This window comes from Betta splendens, chromosome 14 (assembly GCF_900634795.4).
Source record: "Betta splendens chromosome 14, fBetSpl5.4, whole genome shotgun sequence".
Lineage (NCBI taxonomy): Eukaryota > Metazoa > Chordata > Actinopteri > Anabantiformes > Osphronemidae > Betta > Betta splendens.
The window spans coordinates 3,993,882-4,004,173 of record NC_040894.2 but is presented as its reverse complement, the minus strand read 5'-3'; the positions used below and the strand labels follow the sequence as shown (position 1 = coordinate 4,004,173).

General features: G+C 45.2%; 1 long non-coding RNA gene across 1 annotated transcript; it reads left to right on the top strand.

Annotated features, from left to right (window-relative positions):
• Window positions 1-6,960, top strand: LOC129602959 (uncharacterized). Its single transcript, XR_008692461.1, has 3 exons — window positions 1-325; window positions 1,263-2,616; window positions 2,698-6,960. It is a non-coding gene; the product is annotated as an uncharacterized LOC129602959 (long non-coding RNA).
• Window positions 6,961-10,292: the final 3,332 nt, after the last annotated feature.

Below are 10,292 nucleotides of genomic sequence, written 5' to 3'. Positions count from 1 at the left end.
TGAACTGCATACATTAATGTGACTAAACATATAACTGGCATCCAGGCAGAGCTGCAGTGTGAAGTCTGGAGTGTGACTGATGGAGCAGGTATTTATATATATGTGTGATACCTTTTTCTTTATCTGTGTGACTCATAATTTGCTGTAACCAGATTTCTCTCCAGGGTCTCCTTGCTTTCAGAAAACAATACAAGAAACATAAAGTAAAATTGAAAGGCTCCGCCGCTCCTGCACATTCACGGCTCGGTGACGTGACCCTGGGTGGCGTCTGCCTGTGTGTGAGGCAGAACAGAGGCCGCTGATGGGCTGAAGTCAAAGCCTGAAGGTTGGAGGCCGTTTAAATGCACTCACTTCTCCTAGCACAAACATTTGAGTGCATGTGGCTGCAAAACGATGCAACTGATGCGATTTCACACTTTAGCAGAATGCAGCTTCACATCATCTGGACCACAGGCATGTTTGCTCTGCTTGTTTTATTCCCTTTTCCTCTGATTCTGGTGCACGCGTGTGGGAAATGTGTGGCTCCGCAAAACCACGTCGTTTGCTGCCTTTGTGTAATTAGTGAACTTTGATGAGTTGTGTAGCAACACAGACGTATAAAGCATTAGTTAAGGACGTTTACTCATCAATAAGTTGTTTTATATGTAAGTAACTTATATATAAGTTGAATTCAAAACCGGGCGCATTCTTAGTGTGAATGTTCTACCTTAGATTTCAATAAGTTCACTTTGCTTTAACAACACGACCAGAGTCGACCTCAGCACTGGTTTTAAAAACCCCCAGAAAGAGCCAGACTGGACTTGGACTTTGAGCATTGGGAGTAAAGTTGGGGCCTTTCCCACTGACATCAGCGCAGCCGAGCGGCTCCTGGAGCTGTTCGAGGAGCTAACTCCTGACGCACTTCCACCCTGGCTCCTGGCGCTCTGCTCTTGGTCTGATCCTGTCGTTAAACTCTGGTTTTTGCGCCGGGCTCCGGGCCGCGTCCACCCACCAAAGTTACGTCACTCCGCGGGAATGCGAGGCCCGAGTCCCGTTACATCTGCCTCCACACACACGCGCAGAGTCCGACTGCTGCCGCGCTGCATGGCTTTCCATTTCATTCATCACCTCCCTCGTCCCACGCTGCTCTGCTGAAGTAAATAAATAAGCAGAGAGTGAGGATGTGAAATAAAGAGGGAGGTGATGGGAACTACTGGAGGAGGTGTTAGCTCATTCATCAGCTCATGTATCTGGCTGCTCGGCCCATTTATCTCTCTCTGCAGGGTGCTGGGAGAACGGAGGTTTTGTCTCCTCCCAAGCTCTGCTCCTCTCGCAGGCCTTACATCTGCTCCGTCCTGAGGATGGATGAAGGCGAGCGTGCAGCCAGGAACTCGGGACATCAATCGCGGCGGCATTGGCAAAGTTGAGCGCTGAGCAGTTCCGTGAGTGATGCCACTAGGAGGCTCCACTGCAGGTGACCCAGGAGGGCGGAGCTCAGAACTGCGAAGCAGCGAGGACTCGCCTCAACTTCGCAAAAGTTTCTACAGATCTTTCTGGGGAGTTTTAACTACAGAAACGACTTTGCCCGTGTTGACTTACTTTCAGACCATCACCTGTAGGATTTGTGTGTGATTCTTCCTTCATCTGAGCATCCGAATCAGATGCAATCTTTAATAGTCAATGAGAAATGTGAATGTATAGAATGTTATTATTCTCATATACAGTAACCACATCATTCTGGGTTCATGCTGTTGTTACATTAAACCTCTAGGTTCTACTGTTGCAGGAGACTGGATGCGACTAAGTGACTTCATATGTCGCGTCTTTTTCCAGACTCCTAATGCAGCACTTTTTCATTAAGTTGCCTCGGATGATAAACTGTGCCGAGCAGCATATATTACATAGTTCATTTCAGCTTGTTTACAGGTAAACTGCACAGAGTCAGGTCTATGTACTTACATCCACGCTAGATTTACGTTCGGAGTGCTTGCAGCACTCAATCCATTATGTGTAATTATGCAGTCTGTGTGTAATGGTGAACGCTTGTGTGTGTGTCTGAATGTATACGTCTGCATATGTAGAATACAATCAATGCCAATTTAATGCATTGCATGCACTTTAGCTTTATTCAAATGTGTCAGATGGAAGTATAACAATGCACAGCAGCTTGTGTGTTCAGTTGCTGTTGTGTGTTTTAAAAGAGAAATGCTTTTTTTTGTTTCGTTTCACTTTCTTTTCCTTTTCTCACTCTGTCATTGTACTTTGCAGGGCTCTACTTTTGCTCTACACACACACACACACACACACACACACACACACACACACACACACACACACACTGGTGGTAATGAAGTAGGTAATGTACACCAGCTCTCAAATGCAACACAATTACAACAGATTACGCAGCAATGGCTTCCACATGGTTCGCAGAAAGTGAAATTACCAACCTCACAGTGTGCATCTAAGTGTTTTATTGTGTGTGTGTGTGTGTGTGTGTGTGTGTGTGTGTGTTTTAGGCTTTGGGTTGGACCACCTCCAACAAGGCTACACTACATATATAAAATGGGACAAGGGTGGATGGAAGCAGGAGGTTAAGGGGTGAAGAGGTGATGAGACAGAGGAGGAAAGAGCATCATGGTAGAGGCCATAACAGATGAATGAAGGTTTATACTTTATGTATATACTGCTCTGACACCTTCAACTTTTCTCATTTGTTAGGATGGCAGATGCACCACAGCCACTCCAGGATGAATTCCCCGCTGCAGCTAAACCTACTTTACTTAAACATGAGCCTGAGCCTCGGCGAGGATGCCAGCGACGAGCAGCGTTCTGCAGGCGCCAGTGAAGCCCGGCCAACACCTTGAAAAGCGGCCGCCTCTCTACAGCGTGGGTGATCACGAGCTCGGGCTTCGGCCGGACCCGGCAAAAGAACCACCCATCTGCTTGTAGTCTCATATGAAATTCATTCTGTAAGACAGACATAACAGGCGAATTATTTTTACATGCTCTGCCAGAGAGCACGGTTCAACATACTCCATTAATGGAAGCAACGTGATGGACACTTGTGTCTGAAACACTTTGGAACACAAGCGCAACGAGCGCATGAAATTTTAGTGTGGCTGGCTGCCACAGAACCAGAGTCTTATGAAATATGTACAGCATGTGCACAAGTCAGTGTTTTCACAGGAAGAGAAGCAGATGAGACGCAGCACAACAAATCACAACGAATCAGAAAAGCCAGATGGAAATTCAGACACTGCTGCAAAGCACAAAGACCCGACGTACAGAAAGCAGCAGGTCCAACGAGACAGCGTTGCCACAGAAAAGCAACTACGTGTACTTCTCTAACATTAACGAAGTATAAGAAACTTTGAAATACTACAAAAGAAAAAGATTAGACGAGAATGATGAGAAATCATAGAAGAAGAGTTGACGTTTGCACCTGGGCAGGTGAGCGATGGAATCACCCTTCAACCAACCGCAGGAGAGCAGCCGCAATCAATCCCTCAGCACCGACAGCAAAGCACCAATCACACGGCAGGGTAGAGGAAGGCCACGCCCCCTCCCCAGCTCCGGCCCAACGTTCACGCACAGGCGCGCACATCCACCCAGTACAAACCATGTGCGTTTGGTTAAAACCTCAGACTTTCTCCTAAGATGAACTCACACGGGTTTCATGCTCCTTTTTTTCGCTCCACAACAAACAAACAGACATTTCTCAGCTCATTTTTCCTGTGTTTTCCCCACCACATTCCCAGGCTGTCCCACAGCAGCCCCAGTGTTTTACAACAGAGTAACATATCAGATCTAACCCAAACCAGAACCCCGAACTGCGGCCGCAACCGCAGGAGTAAAACAATGCGAGGCTCCGGGGACACCTACAAATGCAGGACATACATGACCTCTCTGTGTTTGTCAGACTTCATTTTATTTTGTCCCCTTTTCACTCTTAGAATCTCTGTTCTTGTCGTCTGGCTTTCTTTAGCCCGTGGTGATCTGTGGTAGACCTCAGACTATTGTGTTGCAAATGTGAAAGTTTTCCTAAATAGACCTGAGTCTATTCCATTTACAGCGGAGCGAGGCCACAGACTGATGTTTAGAGACTTACGGGTTTCTTACATGTATTTTCATTTATATTTTTACTTTAACTTTAAGCCGCGAATATCCCGTTTCTCTATTTTTGTACATGAACGTGCTTCAAATAACCGGTAGTGTCCCAGTAGCATCAGATCTGAAGCAGTTTTATTGCCCATTGAGCTGCATCACCTTGTAAACTTGAGAACAGTCAGAACGTGTGCTGCCACTAACTCAAATCTGAAATGGTTTTATTGCAGATTTCATACTTTATTTTACATGATAGATGAGTCATGCCACCAAGGAGGCATAACCGCCTCTAACTGCTTCTGTGGCTCAGGGTTTACTGTAGATAATTGTACTCTGCCGTCAGTGGCCGAGGCTCAAATCTGAGCTTTGGCTGATTTAACATGATGTGTGTTACCACCAAAAACCTTATTGCAGATTTCACAACACATTGTGACTCTTCTCCTTCATGTGAAACAACTTTTTTACTACATACTCTGGCGTGTCCTTAACATTTCATGCTCCCTGGCTGCGCCCTCCTCCTCCATGGGGATTTGTCACAATGCAGAGATAAATGTCCTTCAGTGCTGCATTAATGCAGTAAACGCTGGATGCTTCACTTACTTTTCTAGAACTATTATAAAAGGGTGGAAAACACTTTCTGTGCTGCTTCATCTTGTGCAGGACTTGGAGGTCAGCGACCGACTCGCTCTGGCCTCTCACGTTTCTGTTGTCATATTTCTGGGAATTTGATGCAATGTTTGGAAACCAGGCTGCAGTCAGGCAGGGTGGATCTCAGGAGCTCAGTTTCAGCGTGTCTGTGTGCGTGCACGTCTTGTGTCCTCACTAACTGCCTCAGCAGAGATGACTGTGTCATTAGAGCATCCAGGGTGCGAGAGCTCTCGCTCTCTCTTATCGGATCCTGTTTCCTCTGGACGCTCACAGATGTGGACCTGCTGCCATTCATGGTGCAGCTCTGGGCTCAGTCTATGCTGCCTGCATGTTTGGCCAGAAAGGAAAAAGCGCACACATTTGACGGTGCCCAAAACAAGCTTTTACTTTATTTCTCTGGCACATGCACATCTGGCACATTTGCAGTGTGGATAATTTGTGCACACAGTCAGCACAGGGTCGTTTCATGCAAACACTGGACCATCCTCACTTTGCTAAAACACTATGTTCTTCTCTCTTCTGATGTCATTTGGGAGTGGATTCATGGGCGGAGGGGCTGCACACACACACCCTCACACACAGATCTGGTGGAGTGTTAATGGAGAGTTATGGGTTTTTAATGCCTCACGCTTTGGCTGATCCGGGGAGAAAAGTCAGTCCAAGTCGCTGTTAATCAAACGGTGTCACTGCGTTTGTGTGGGCCTCACGAACGCAATTCAAAGCGAGGGTCACGTTGATGCAGCTAATCAGGAACGTTGAGTGAGAGACTGAGAGGAAACAGCGGAGAGTAAGACAGAGAAGAGAAAGAGTCTGGGGGGTAGAAGAAGATGACAACACAGATACAGAGTGAGAGTGATGTAAAAAAAAGAATAATGACTTCCATATGAGAATGTTGGAGCTTTTTCCTGCTTGCTTCTCAGTGTAATCATATCAGCAGTCGAGCTGTTTCCAGCTTTAAGAAATGTGAAGTATGCAACGAGTTTCAGGATCCAACTTCGCTTAAATAAACAGAAAAGCAGGTCTGCTGGACCCGAGTGTGCGAGACGGCGAGTATACGTCCTATTTGCTTTACAGGAGTTAGATGTGGAGTCATGAATTTCAGGTTTCAGATTAATGATGGTTGATGATTTCTTCAGGTTCAGACCAGCGTCAGGACAAACGTGACACCTGTAAATGGGTCGGTGTCGTCAGGTAAAGCTGCACTTTTTACCCTTAGACAAAGTGTTAAGCACTGAATGTGTCTTAGTGTAGAGTTGAACACTTTTAGTTCAGAAAACAAATTTTGTTTCTAATTCCAAAAAACTAAAATGAACTGAAACATTGCGGAGAAAACAAATTAAAATTTATAGTTTCACATGAGACAGGCTCCGACAGCACAGAGGGGTTAAAGTCCACAGCCCCTCGTGAACTGCGCATGGATGTGAGGTCTGTGATGGTATGTGGCTGCGTTTACTCGGACAGGAGGCCAGCAGCAGATCAAGCCTCGCCCCGCGCTCGGTGCAACACACTCAGGCCACGGTTCTCCAAAAGCGCCTCCTGGGAGCCGCTGAGGGGGTCAGCGGAGGCAGCAGACCTCCTGCCTGAGTCCTGAGCTGGCAGCGCAACATCAGAGGGCTGCACTTAGAAAAGCTAGGGAAAAAACTGTAAAAACACTGCAGATGTGTACAGTATGTGTGCATCTCTCTGCTCAAATACTCACAAATTAGCTAATATTAGGAGTTGAGTTACAACTTCTTACTCTGTGCACCAACTTCTCCTCTGGCTCAGTGGGCAGAGACATTATTCAAATGGCTTGGATTCAACAGCAACACTCAGGATGATAGAGGGATTATGGAGGAGTGAGCTCTGCCCTGGGAGGTTAATGTGATACAGTGTAAATAAAAACACTTTTCAATACTTTTTATTCTTGATTAAAATGTGATTCAAAACATTTAGAAATCTATTCACTCAGTGTTGGACTAGATTTTAGGTAATGAAGTATAAGATAAGAAACAGATGTGACACGTTTTCATGAGATTTTAGTGAAAGTGGTTGATCAAATTTTCATTTAAATTTAATAAAACATAATTTTTCCAATTGGTGAAAAATCGGATTCCTTCTGTTTAACATTTGAACCTAACGTTGTCTTGTTATAGATCTATTGTGTAAAAAATCCAGATGTGTGCTGCACAAGGTTCACATATTCCAGCCACATGGTGACATCATAGAATGTTTATAATCCCTGTAATGAATCCCTGTTCCTAAATCTGAAACCCACGACCAAGAAGTTTGAATGAGTCAAACAACAAATCAGATAAGACGTGTGAGTGATGAGTTTGGGATAATTAGGATCGACCCAATGAGATGCAATGAGCTCATTTGTACAGTTCGAAGCATTACACCCACGAACACACCCACAGTGGTAGTGACATCATCATCATCATCATCATCATCATCATCATCATCATCATCATCATCATCATCATCATCATCATCATCATCATCATCACTAGTGCTTCGCTGGATTTTCTCCTTTTCATAGTGATTTACAGAATGACATCATCGTCAGTCACACCTGTCAATCACTGCACATTTCTGGGCATAGTCTCCTCAGTAATTTCACATTCCTGGCAGCAGGTGATGACATCATTAGAGATAAGCGATGATGTAACACTAACCGGTCTGTGGAGAGTAACGCTGCAGTTTTTAGTTTGGTTACGAATCTGACAGTTTAATTCTTAACAGATCATCAACTGGCAACACGGGAGATGCTGAGATGAGTTAAATGTTAAAACTGGAACGACGCCGATGAGACAATGAGGAGCAGAGTCAACTGTGCGAAATGTAATTTAAACGCTAACACATTTGTTAGATGCATTTTTAAAATGAGGTACGTAGTGTTTAGCGTTCGTCAGTACAGAGGGAAATGAGTGTGGGTAATAAATCTGTTTGATGAAGAGCAGAGGTGCAAATGAGGAGCAGAAGAGGAGGACGAGCAGGAAAAGCGAGAGTCAGATGTGAACGCGTTCATGGGAAATGGATTAGAGAGAAAGATAATTGTTTAGAGTATTCGTTCCAAGTCCCAGCTCAATTTCAAACCCTCCACTTAAGTGAGAGGCTTGAGTGTGTGTGTGTGTGTGTGTGTGTGTGTGTGTGTGTGTGTGTGTGTGTGTGTGTGTGTGTGTGAGGATGTGTTACAAGTGGTTTTAGAGTGGCACCAGTGAGAGATGTCACCCTCTGTAGTCGAGCACACACACACACACACACACACACACACACACACACACACACACACACACACACACACACACACACACACACACACACACACACACACACACACACCTTTCTCCAGCTTCGCTCCCTTTTATTTCACTGCTGGTGAATTTACGTCCCATAATGTTGCCTCCTGAGTCAAACATGTGGTTCTGTAGTTCTGGTTCTGTTGCTGCCTTGTTTCTGTTCTCTTCAGTCCTGTGGTGAGCAGCGATAGGACTCCTTGAGGTTTCTCACTGAAAATAGCTACTAGTGCTCCTGAAAATAACACAGGGAGGTTTGAGAGCGTCCGTGGACTGAAGCAGTGTGTGTGTACTACTGTTTGGTGCCATAATAAACGGTGCCACGCTCGTTACGATGGTCACGGCTGAAGTGTGAAACCAACGAGTCACTCGTGACTCACTGCTCTTTTCTGTGTCATCATGAAGTGCCATCTTTTCTAAGAAGCTGCAAGAGGAATGCCACGAACCCCTGCTGGATAGAAATGTTAATTAAAACCAGTAACATACAAACAACTGTTCATGATGAGTGAGCTGCAAACGGTGGAATACGAATAACAAACTGTAGAACATATTTGTGTGTCGAGTACAAATATATTCAGTGTCACGGCACATGATGACTTTTTCTACTGGTGCTTCTGCTAATGTACATTACATGTACGATCCAAAGCTGCTTTTCCACCTTCACTTGTGAAGTGTTGCTGTGTGCAAAGCCTCACACTCAGAATGAGCAGCTTGTGTAAATAAAGGTTTCAAATCCAGCGAAAGGAGGGAGGACCTGGGTCCGGTGTGTGTGTGTGTGTGTGTGTGTGTGTGTGTGTGTGTGTGTGTGTGTGTGTGTGTGTGTGTGTGTGTGTGTGTGTGTGTGTGTGTGTGTGTGTGTGTGATAGGGTTAAGTGCACTGGAAGTGTGATGTGGTGATGGAGGGAGGACGAGAGGCATAAAAGAATAGAGGGGGAAACGAGAGGAGAGATCCATTAGCTAATGGACATCTTCAGTCCCAACTCCGTATCATCACACACACACACTCTTTCCTCTATTGTTGCGAGGACAGTCATTGATCTAACACATCCCCTAGCACCACGGTTACAGTAAATAGACCAGTTCTCATGATGATGCTTTCAGCCTCTCAAACTGGTACGTTTCTGTAAATTGTGCTCGTGAGCGTTTAGCAGCCAGAAAAATCAACTGCGTTCCGTAAAGTGCTGAATAAATGATCACAACAAAACTTGCGTCAGCTCTTAAACAGAAACGCACAAGTGTCTCCATGCTCGCAGCTCATGTATGTTCAGATGTTGTTTTGTGCGCGAGTGTGTGTGTGTGTGTGTGTGTGTGTTTGTACCGTGAGACAGAAACTAATTGGTGTCAATAAGACATCTGTGGCTCCGCTTTGATTAGGCCTGCAGGCTAGGAATAGGAAAATAACACCTCACACACAAACTACTTCCTTTTCACACATGTACACACACACGCGTTGCCTGTGGTCATGCTGATAGCTCACTCCAGGCACGGCCCATCTGTCTCATTACCGAAACAGGTCTCACTAGAGAATTTGTATTGTTTGTGAACACACACACACACACACACACACACACACACACACACACACACACACACACACACACACACACACACACACACACACACACACACACACGACCTCAACCCTGGCAGTGTGGTTAGCCTTGCTCAACATCAGAGCCGCTGGAGGCAAACAGCTTGATGTGACAGAAGAATGGGGAGAAAGAAAAAGTGATTTCAGCACCGAAGTCTATGAGCAGAGTGAAAGCCCTACTGCGTTTTCTGCAACAGTTTGCCCTAGAACATCTTGCATCTCGTTTTACCTGCTAAAACTCAAATTTAAGTTTCTCTAAAGGGGCCTCAGTCTGAGGTCCAGGCGTTCTCATGATACTTTTTTCTTTTTCTGTCCAAAATATTATGGTGCTTTTTTGCAGCCACTGTAAAGTCACACATGTGCTTTTTGTATTGACAATAATGTAGGCAGTAGGTGTTTGATCCCAGTTAGACTCCAACAGCATGGCCTCAGCTGCCAAACATTAAGTGTTCTGCTGCAGGGAGGAGCCTTCGTTCACTTTCTTCTATTTCCTGACAAGCTCAGAGAATTAAATCAGTGCCATTAAGCACATTTACTGACATCCTTCTGTCTAAATGTGCTAATGTACACCCACAAACAAACCCAGAGTTGCAGGTGAAGCAAATAACAGCCTCCACGCCTCCTTTCACTGAAACTGACATCAGCCACATCTTAATGGGTTCAATTCCATATTAGAAATAAAACCAAAACAC